Source organism: Pinus tabuliformis, chromosome 7 (genome assembly GCF_031772625.1).
Source record: "Pinus tabuliformis cultivar Carrire ecotype Pingquan chromosome 7, CPIR1, whole genome shotgun sequence".
Taxonomy (NCBI): Eukaryota; Viridiplantae; Streptophyta; class Pinopsida; order Pinales; family Pinaceae; genus Pinus; species Pinus tabuliformis.
The window spans coordinates 1624564911-1624577302 of NC_142293.1; positions in this window are offsets into that span (position 1 = coordinate 1624564911).

Here is a 12392-nt window from a genome sequence, read left to right on the forward strand (position 1 = left end):
TAGGAAAATTCCTCACGGTGCAAGTGGATAAATCCAGTGGAATTCATGCTTGTTTGACCTAGTGATCATGTGAATATTATGGTAAATTCTATTATGATGTGTTCATTGTGTTGGCCTAGTGATCTGGGATGGATTACGGTAAAGCCTGGTTTCTATTGATGAGGGTGAGGTGGTTTAGCCTCGGTATGCCCTAGTTGGTTCTTTGGTTTGAGTCCCACATTCATGCTTGGAATATGGAACGAGGGTGAATGGTTGAAGAGATATTTGGCTCAACCATTCTATGGTCGGGTGGAATGTGGTAGTCCCATCTCCGGTTGGTTTATTGCATTCATTAATGAGAAATTCATTCCCTTGATTTTCATGTGTAAATGTATTGATGTATATGTGGATTTTATGGTTGATATGCTTATGATATTTATGTCCCTATTATGTTGGTTATATGTATGTTTTATGACAGCAGCTATGTATGGCTCTCATCATGTTTTTACTTGTAAATGAATGGATAATGTATCTATGGCCTAATAGATGAGAATGCAACAAATGACATGAGGGAACAATGGTTCATAGTGGTTCTCAGATAAGTATGAGATAGATACACTTAATTATGTTGTTTACACCTATAGGTTACATGTTGATGATATGTTTGACGAAATGTCTGGCATGCTTAGTAGGGGTCTGATTAAGGTCTTGTTCAACTTATCGCTTTTGCATCATTGTTTCCTTGTTATTTTACTATTACTAAGTTATGATTCCATTATGGGCAGTGACTTGGGGTTTGGACCTGAAAAAGTGGCTCAAATCTCGGGGTCGTTGGCTTAGCACTGACAAATTTAGTCTCTAGTTGTTGGCAGGTAAGCATGTGAGAGCAACTTTGGGTTTCTGGACACTCTCTTGCCTACAGCATGGGAGCAACTAAGGCCTAGGATGTCCAGAACATTAGTGGGACCTAGGGACAAGATGTATGAGTGGCTGACATGTCTCCTGAGGGTTCTATTGTTGATCTGGATAGGATGGTTTATGTGTTTCATCGATTCCACTTCCTTAAGGTCGCATAGGAGGTTGAATCCAATCATAGTAATCTATCGTCGCATGTATTACCTGGTTGGCATGGTTACTTGGGTAGATGTGGGAGGAGGGTGTTACAGATTGTTATCAGAGAATGGTTCATCCCTCGGAATGGATGGGCGGTTTGTGTTGGTCATGCATGCATGGTAGTTGCATGTGTGTCTCTTACACTTGCATTCCATGTGCTTGTTACATTTGTTTGATGATTGATTTTGTGGAATGCATCGTCATGAGTATATGATTAGTTATATATTGATTCATGTCATTTACATGTTGATTTTATGTCACCTACTTACATTCTTGTATGTTAGGCTACATTCCTGTAGGTTTGATTGCATGTATCAGTATTGTATGTTGATTACAAGAATTGATCACTTATGCTCGACTACATGTGTTTATGTGTATGTGTAGTTGATTTGGCATTGCGTATGCATGTTGATGGTTGCATGTGGCAGTGTATAATGGAGTAATGGTTGTTGTCATGCATGAGGTCATAGCATGCATTGTTGATATGGCCTTGCATTGATGACTAGACCCTAGCTAGAATGATGTTTATGTGTTTATGCACTTACTTGTTATATGTCTATATGTTGTTATGATTATGTTATACATGTAACACGTTGATTTGATTATCTTGCAACAAGGTATCCTCCCAAACTATACGAAGGTACATTGATTTATTTTGATTTTGTTTATCTGACATATTATGGATTGCAGGAAAGAGATCAAATTGCTAGCAAGGTGGTAGACTACATGGAATCTCCCTATGCATCAGATGAGAAACGTCGTGTGGGGTACTCTTCTGATTTGGAAGATACACTGGGAAGCTTGAAGGAAGAGATTAGGAATTGTAAGGCAGATAATGATTGGATCATACATGCATAAGAGAAACAAGCAGAGGTTAATGTTATACTTCTTCAGAGTTTGTCAGACTTGTAGTGACAAGGGCCACTTCGGATCAACCATGGACATGAGGATAAAAGTAATGGGGCATATGACAGTAGGTCTCTTGGTAGACACAAGTCGGATAGATATGATACGATGAGAGATGGAAAGTTGTTTGACACTCTAGATAGAAGAGGTGATGAGCACAGGTACTATTCTAGTTCTGGTTCTGATAGGCATCATGGTTGTCATCACTATCATCCTTACAGGAGGAATGATAGAGGATACTTTCCAGATGATTTTAAGAAAGTGAAGCCGCCTATTTTTTATGGATATGTGAGAAATATAGAAGATGCAGAGGCTTTGATACTTGGGATGAATCAATTTTTGAGTTGCATGAGTACACAGATAACATGAAGGCCAAAGTAGCGATCTTCAGCTTGAAAGGTAAAGCATACATTTGGTGGGAATATGTTAAGCGGGTCAGAGACATTAGGACAGATGATTTGAGTTGGTAGGAGTTCAAAAGACATTTTAGGAAGAAGTACTTGTCGGAGAGGTACTACGACAATAAGGCCAAAGAATTCTATGAGCTAAAGATGGGATCAATGACAAATGAAGAGTAGATAACCAAGTTTCTGGAGCTATTGAGGTATATATTGTATCTTACTGATGAGAAGACTAAAGTTCAATGAATTGTTGGTGGTTTTCCATTAGCATTTAGAGATTGGATTGAGTATGATGAGCCTTGGTCACTTGAGGAAGTTATTCGAAAATTGAAGCATTTCTATGAAAAATCAAAGCGTAAGAATGAATCTCAGCAAGGATGGAAGGGAAAAGACAAAGGTAAATGTAAATTGTAGCCTAAGAGGACAAGGCCTCAACATGCAGATGAGAAAGAAAATGTGGCACCACAAAAGAGATTTAATGCAGCTAGATAGGGACATGAGTCACAGTAGTAGGATAGAGGTGTTGGTATTGGTTGGTTAGAGTGTTGAATGTGTGGCAAGGAACACCTTAGCAGATATTTTCCATAGAATTAGGGTGGTAGGCTCATATATATAGTGCACAAGAGGCATGGACTGTTGGAGATGTTGGGCAGAGCATTCCTCATATCTATGCAACAGTGGAAAACATACAGACAGAACACCAGGCATCTATCATTGAGATGGACGTTAACCTTTGTGGTCAAGTTATTTCTATTTTGATTAACCATTGATCTAATTATAGCTATGTTAGTCCTAACTTGGTGGATAAGTGTGGTTTGAGTAAGGAATTGCATGCAGAGTCTTGGTTAGTGAAGTTGGCTACAAGTAAAAAAGAAGTGAGTTCATCATTGGGTAAGACCTTGTGCATTTGATTTATATGGTATGCCTACCACAACACATTTGAATGTATTACTGTTGGGATCATACAATATGTTTTTGGGCATGGATTGGTTGTATCTTCATAGAACTAAGGTAGACTGTTATGGCAAAGACATTGAGTGCATTGAGGACAATGGAGAACCAAGAGTCTTGCAGGGTAAGAAGAAAGCCACATCAGTTGGGATGCTGACAGCTATGCAAGAAAATCGTAGTCGTAGGAAAGGGTGTATGTTATTTGAAGTACACATTTCTAGTGATAAGGGAAAGGAGGTTGAGGACGCAAATATGTTGAGTAGGTACCCAGTTTTGTATCAGTTTCAAGGTGTATTTCCTGAGGACATTATAGAGTTTCCACCTCACAGGGAGGTAGAATTTTCTATTGAGTTAGTGCCAAGGGAAGCTCCAGCATCTAAAGCACCTTACAAGATGAGCACACCTGAGTTGGTTGAGTTGAAGCTACAGTTGAAGGAAATGTTGAAAAAGGGATACATTATGCCAAGTGTATCACCTTGGGGCACACTGATATTGTTTGTGAAGAAGAAATATGGTACTCTTAGATTATGCATTGATTACAGGCAGTTGAAAAAAGTGACCATTAAGGATATATATCTGTTTCTGAGGATTGGTGACTTGTTCAATCAACTAAAGATAGTAGCAGTGTTATCCAAGATCGACTTGAGATTGGGATACTGTCAGGTACGCATCAAAGAGGAGGACATTTAGTGTGTTGCATTCATATTTGGATAAGTTTGTTATTGTGTTCATTGATGATATACTGGTATATTCTAAAAATTAGGAAGAGCATGTCAAATATTTAGCAGCAGAGGGAGCATCAGTTATATGCAAAACTCAGCAAGTATATTTTCTTTAAGACTAAAGTACACTACTTGGGGCATGTTTTCTCCAAGGAGGGCATTGTAGTAGATCTAGAGAATATAAGGGCCATCATGGAGTGGGTAGCTCCTAAGAATGTGGATTAGGTGAGATCATTCATTGATCCAAAATGGATCCTAAAAAACCTCTAAGTCTTCAAAGATAAAAAAAAAAGCTATCGCAAAGGATGAACCTTAAAAAAGGCGGTTTACACTATCGGGAGAGAAAAAACATGCAAAATGGCCAAAAACAGAGTTTATTGGAGGCTTGAACAACGATGCACAGGAGCCATCGGATTTGGCCGATCAACAGTCCAGATCCGATTGGCATATAGCAATCGGAGATGGCAAGCATAGGCTATTGGAGGCTACCATATGAAAATTACGACAGTGATCAGCGCGAGTCAACGATGACCGTCGATCAAGCACACAGATCGACAGCCCACGTTAACTCGCAATATCGCATCGGCAAAATACAAGGGAGTGCTTACCAAAGACCCGGGGACTATGCGATATGCAATTGCGACATATCGCATCGGAGCAATACAAAGGAGTGGAGCCGATACAAATGTGACTTGCGATATAAAGGCGGACCCGTTGGAGTTATAAGGCAGAATTAATAATATTTCAAGTCCAGAAAGAGGTGTTTATGCAATTTTTACAACGTTTTATGTGTATTTCTCTGTGTAAACAGAGAACGACTGTTTTGGGATTTTTAACGCGCCAATGGTCCCTTCCATTACAGAGCAGGTGGCCACCATACCTGAAGACATTACACCATGATTAGTTAACGCTCAAAGGGAATTTGAGTGGATAGAGACCGGAAGCCAGAAAGCCAGAGAGGGAAAACGAACAGACAAGTGCCGATTGGCTTAAAAGCCATTGAATGACAGAGACAAAGGCAGGCAGTGCTGAGACAGAGAGAAAACAGAGACAGAGAGTGAGAGGGAGAGTCTTTGTACTCAAAAAGACTTGGGGGATCCAAGTAAAGCCTTGTTGTTTTATTCTTGTTGTGTTAAGACTCAATTTGAGCTCACATTTGTAAAAATTCTTCTTTTGAAGACATAATAGAGAGGTCATCACTGAAAGTTGGACCAAGGGATGTATCCCAAGAGTTTTGGGTGAACTCCTTGATTATTTGTTGTGTTATGCATGTATCTATTATGTTTTTCTAACTGCTTCATTGTCTATATTATTCGCAATCTTTTCGATCTGTTGCACTAAGTAATATAGGAAAATCCTGCACATGAGTCTGTAATAACTTAATATTAGTCTAAGATCTCATTTTCAGATCAAGTGGTATTAGAGCTTTAGGTTTGCTAAGGTTAGACGAGCTTTTGTTGGATTTGAATGCTAACTAGGTCAAAGCTCAAACTAGGAGAAGGAAAACTTGTTGAGACTAATCCATAGATTGGAAGAGTCTATCCTCGAAGGAGAATGGTAGAAGAAATTCCATTGGAATCAGAATCTCAGTTCATGGACAGTTTTATGGCCATGCGAGCCATGGTGGAAGAGATGTATCGAGAATTTAAGAAGGGTCGAGGTGAAAGCACTTCAACACCCAAACAAGGCAAAGGAGTAGAGGAACCTCTTCTAGTTGCCCATCTAGAAGGCAAAGGGAAAGGGGAAGAGCCTCCTCCATCATCTCCTCCACCATCACCTCCATCTAGCCCTGAAAAGAAAAATAAGAAAACATCTTTGATTAAATTAGATGTAAAGTTTGATTTGCCAATTTATGATGGAGAATTAAATGCAGAAAAGCTAGATAAATGGATTAGACATATTGATGTATATTGCACGGTGCAGAACATTAATTCAAAAAGGAGAAAGATTCAGCTGGCTAGCCTTCGCCTTAGAGGAACTGCACTAGTGTGGTGGGAAGGCAAGACACTAGCTAATATGAAGAGACATTGTAAAATTCTTTCTACCTGGAATGAATTTGTTTTTTCCATTAAAAAAAAGTTCTATCCTCTAGCTTATATGCAGAAAGTAATGATGAGTTGGCAAACTCTTCGCCAATTAAAGGGCCAAAGTGTACAAAGCTATACCGAGGAATTTAGAAAAAGAGCTTTAACTCTAGGCATTTCTCTAGACTCACCTAAAACTTTGTTGAAGTATATAGGTGGTCTACATAGCTATTTGAAGCACACCATTCTCATGTTTAATCCCACTAGCCCAGATGATGTATTAGTTCAGGCTACACATCTAGAGGCTAGAGGCAAGAATGTGAACCCAGAGATTGGGGGATCATCAAAACCCTCTGCAAGCAAGAACAAGGACAAGAAGAAGTTGAAATGGAAGGAGAGGAAGACAAATGCTGTACAGAAGGACAAACCTTCATGCACTCACTGTAAGAAGGATGGACACGATGATGAACACTATTGGTCTTTGCATCCGGAGATGAAACCTAAGAAGTTTGGTGGTGAGAAGAAGAAGACTGCTTCTGCTATTCAGAGAGACTTGGGGTCAGACTCAGGTGATGAAACAACAGTCACAACCACAGGTATAAAGGGTAAAAATTATGAAGCATCTACAAGTAATTCTACACAGTCTATTGATAATGAAGATAATGAGAAGAAAAGATATGAGCTTTTTCATATTAGAGTTATTTCCAAGAACCAAAATATGGATACTTTATTTGATAGTGGATCACAAGTAAACTTGATTTCTAAAACAATTGTAAAGAAGTTGGGCTTACTAACTACACCTCACAAGAAGCCATATCCATTAGGTTGGGTATGTGATAAATCAAATCTACAAGTGACTAGACAATGTAAACTTAGGTTTGCTATTGGGTCAACATTTGTAGATGAGGTTGAGTTAGATATAGTTCCCTTGGATATATGTGGTATTGTTTTAGGAAGTCCTTACTTGTATGATAGAAAATTCATATTCTATAGAGATGAAAATAAGTATCAACTCACTAAACATGGAATAGAATATATTGTAAGAGCTCATAAACTCAAAATAACTATTCTCTCATAAACTCAGGGCAGATGAAAAGAATTGTAAATTAATGCAAGAAATTCTTACTAATGGTTGTAAAGGAAAAGAACCATGATAAAACCAATGTATTTGAAGGCTATGATGCTAAACAGAAAGCTGATTTAGTTAAAGTTGTTTCAGAATATGATATCCTATTTCAAGAACCTAAAGGTCTGCCACCCAAAAGGGAAATAGTACATGATATTCATTTGCAGCAAGATGCTCCATTACCTAACATCAGAATGTACAGGTTATCTGCTTTAGAGAATGCAGAGATCAAGAAGCAGGTATAGGAGCTGCTCGATAAAGGGTTCATAAGACCAAGCACATCACCATGTGGATCTCCAATTGTACTAGTGAGAAATAAATATGGTTTGTGGAGGATGTGCATTGATTACAGAGCACTGAATAAAATAACGATCAAGAATCATTATCCTCTTCCTCGCATTGATGATCTATTAGATCAACTGAAAGAAGCAGTTTACTTTTCCAAGTTGGACTTGCATAGTGGCTATCATCGGGTCAGAGTAGCAGAACAAGATGCATGGAAGACTTCTTTCAAAACAAAGCAAGGGTTGTATGAATGGCTGGTTATTCCTTTTGGCTTAACTAATGCTCCTGCCACTTTCATGAGAGTTATGAATGATGTACTCAGACCTTTTATTGATGATTTTTTAATTGCATATTAAGATGACATTCGTGTTTCCAGTAAAACATGGGAAGAACATTTGAAGCATGTAAAGCAGACTTTAGATGTTTTGAGAAGAGAAAATCTCTATGTAAAGTTATCAAAATGTGAATTTGGCAAAACGTCCTTAAATTATTTGGGTCATATTGTAGGGGGTGGTGAATTGAAGATAGATCCCTCTAAGGTTGAAATCATTGTGAACTGGTCTAAACCCAAATCTGCTACAAAAGTTAGGAGTTTCCTAGGAGCAGCACAATATTGGAGAAATTTTATTTCTAACTTTTCCTTGATTGCAGCTCCATTACATGCTTTAACAGGATTGAATAAGGTGTTTCAGTGGGGAGGCAAATAGCAGAAAGCCTTCGACACCTTAAATGAAAAAATTAGTACAGCACCAGTACTAGCACTGCCATATCTTCAATGACCATTTGAGATTGAAACAGATGCCAGTGACTATGCCATGGGAGCAGTGTTGATGCAACACGGTAAACCCATATGCTATCATTCTGAGACATTTAATTGTAGGTTTTAACCCCATACAGAAATTACCTACATACGAATTCTAAAACACAGAAAATAAATAATGCAAGAGCAGAACACGTAAAACACATATACACGGAGATTTTCCCCTGGATCCCAAATCGGGACTACCAGCTTGATTTTTCATTATGTTCCTTTCAATGTTATAATACATATTTATACATGCTGAAGCATCCAATACCATGGACCGAAAACCATCGCATCCAATACCATGGACTAAAAACCATCACATACAAAAAAACATGTGCAAAATCATGCACAAAACCATAGGTGGGTCCACCCAACCTAACATAGGTTCCAAACCAAAATTTTCTGGGGCGCTGCCTCGGACCCCATAAAGTGGGGTTATGGGTGCCCCTCAAACCCCCTGTTAACTACGTGGAAAGAATATAACACAACCCAACATTCTCCCACTTGTTTTCTTTCCACAGGGGGCCACAAGAGAGCTTAGTCATTTTTCTAGCCCTAAAATGCCCATTGTATCTCTACACCAAGAGAACTTCTCAAAGCTCACAAATTTTGTCAATGCATTTGCAGTATTCTTCAAAGTGTCCACCTTTACCAGCAACACCCTTTTGTCTTCTATCATATCCCTCACAAAGTGATATTGAACATCAATGTGCTTTGTCTTTGAATGATATGCGGGGTTTTTTGCCAAGAAAATTGCACTTTGGCTGTCACAGTATATCCTTATAGCTTCCTATACTAACCCCATACTTGAACACAATTTCTACAACCAAACTGCTTCCTTGCTTGCATGAGTGGCTGCCATGTATTATGCCTCTGTAGTTGACAGTGCCACTACAGATTGTTTCTTACTCATCCAACTGATTGCACCTCCAAATAGGTTAAGCACATACCCACTTGTAGATCTTCTCTGATCCAGATCTCTAGCCCAATCTGCATCAAAAAAGCCATGAATATCCAACACTCTGTCCAATCCTGGTCTTCCTTGGTGGCATAAACCATAATCACTAGTGCCATGCAAATACCTGAAAACTCGCTTCGCTGTTGTCCAGTGCTTCTTCCCTAGTTTTGACATAAACCTGCTCAATACTCCCACTGCGTGTGCAATGTTTGGTCTAGTATAGACCATTGCATACATCAGGCTACCGACTGCACTTGCATATGGAACACGGGACATGTCCTCTTCCTCTTCTTGTGTCTTGGGACACTGTTCAACAGATAACCTCACACCTACAGGAATAGGAACCTTCACCAGTTTACTATCCTGTATATTAAACCTCTGCAATATTGTCTCGACATACTTCCTCTGGTTTAACCAAAGCTTCCTCTTTGCTCGATCTCTTTTAAATTCCATACCCAAAATATAGTTTGCAGCACCAAGATCTTTCATGTCAAATTTGGAGGACAATTGGGTCTTCAAATCCTGGATAACTTCTTTGTCATTTCCAACCAAAAACATATCATCCACATACAAGACTAGATAAATAACACGGTCGCCAATTAATTTAAAATATACATAGTGATCTGATTTACTTCTGGTGAAGCCAAGTCCTCATATAAATGTATCAAATTTATGATACCACATCCTTGGTGATTGTTTTAACCCATATAGAGACTTCTTTAACTTACATACCAGTTCTTTCTTACCCTTCACCGCAAAGCCTTCAGGTTGCTTCATGTAGATCTCCTCTTCCAGATCCCCGTGAAGAAACATTGTCTTCACATCCATCTGTTCTACCTCAAAATCAAAAGCAGTAGCAACAGATAAAAGTAATCTAATAGAAGTTACCTTGGCAATAGGAGAAAAAATATCACCAAAATCAATTCCCGACACTTGGGAATAACCTTTTGCTACCAACCGAGCTTTGTATTTCTCCACTTTTCCTTCTGCATTTGTCTTCTTTTTTAACACCCATTTGCTGCCAATGGGTTTCCTTCCAGCCGGCAACTCCACCAGATCCCAAGCCTCATTTTTGTGCAAAGATGCCATTTCATCAACCATGGCCTCTTTCCAGAGTTTTCCATCCTCTGAATCCACTGCTTCCTTCATAGTTCTGGATCATCATCAGTAACAAACAAAGAAAAATTTGAACAGAAAGTAGATGGACTATACCTTTTTGGTTGCCTTCTTTCTCGAACTGATCTTCTCATAGCCGGAGTTTGTGGCTCTTCATCTTCTCATTCCTCCTCTGCTATAGAGTCTGATTCTTCCTCCTTTAGCTCAAACTCTATCTTCTCAGGTTCCTTTGGTTGGACTTCATGTTTAATAACATCTTTCACCTCTCTGAACACCACATCTCGGTTGTACATAACCTTCCTTATTACTGGGTTCCAAAGCTTATAACCCTTTAAACCATCCTTATACCCAATAAAGATGCACTTTTCAGATTTACTATCCAACTTTGTTCTTTTCTCCTTTGGAACATGTACATATGCATCACATCCAAATACCCTCAGATGTGAAAGAGAGGGTTACTTACCAGTCCATACCTCTTGTGGAGTCTTATTCTCCAACACTGATGAAGGTGACCTGTTGATCAGGTAACTTGCAGTATCCATCGCCTCTGCCCAAAATTCCTGTCTTAACCCAGCACCACTGAGCATGCTTCTTTCCCTTTCCATCAACGTCTTGTTCATTCTTTCTGCAAATCCATTTTGTTGAGGTGTATATGGAGTAGTCTTCTGTCGTGCTATACCACACTTCTTGCAGAATTATTCAAATTCCTTACTGCAAAACTCTCCACCATTATCTGTCCTTAGCACCTTTATCATCTTCTCTGTCTGGTTTTCCACTAGAGCCTTAAATTCTTTAAACCTATCAAAGACTTCAAATTTCTTCTTAAGGAAATATATCCATGTATTCCTTGAGAATTCATCTATAAATGATACATAGTACACAGACTTACCCAGTGATGGAACCTTCACAGGTTCAAACACATCACTATGCACAAGCTCTAATATATGTTTCGCCCTCTTACCACCAGAGCGGAAACTCACCCAATTCTGCTTCCCGTATACACAATTTTCACAGAAATCAAAATCCAGAGAGATATTACTCATACCTTCTACCATACCTTTAAAATGAAGTATTCGAAGGCCCTTCTCTCCAATATGTCCAAGCCTTTGATGCCACAGCATGCTCTTTTCTCCAGAGACCACCAGATTTTCTGCTCCACTTTCAGGAACCACAGAACTGTTGCACCCATCAATAATAATGCTACCTTGCAGCTTGTACTGAGTTCCAATCCAAACTCCCCGCATCAATACCAATGCTCCCCGAACCATCTTGCAGGTATCCTTCTCGAACGCTGTTTTTACACCTGCATCATCCAGCTTACTAACAGAAATCAAATTTTTGGCTAATACAGGAATATGTAGAACACCCTGAAGTGTTCTAACCCTTCCACCTTGTAGCTTCAACTTTACTTTTCCACGACCAATGATACTAGCCTTCCTGTCATCCCCCAAGAAGACATCACTACCATCATATTTCTCATACTCATAGAACCACTCTCTATGGGGAGTGAAGTGAAAGGATGCACCTGAGTTAATCAACCATGCCTCATGATCTACATGTATACTTGAAGAAGCCAAGTACACATCCCCACCTTCATCTGAGGTGGTTTTCGCCTTTGCAAAAGGAGCCTCATCAGATCCATTTCCTTTGTCAGGATCTTTAGATTTACAATCCCTTTTGAAGTGGCCTTCCTTTCTGCATTTCCAGCACACCACCTTTACAGGTTTTCCTGGAGATTTAGATCTCCCACTCGATGACTTATTTTTGTTTCTGTTCTGGGACCATCCTCGTATAGACAAGGCATCACCATTTTGGCTCTCCATATTTTTCCGTCTCATCTCCTTCGTTAGCAAGGCTGAGACTATTTCATCAAACTACAAGGCAGTTGCATTGCTACCTATTGCAATAACCAGAATATCCCACGAATCTGGTAGAGAACACAAAAAACTGATGCACTTATCTTCATCTGAAATTTTAATATCAACAGATGCTAACTGACTTACAAA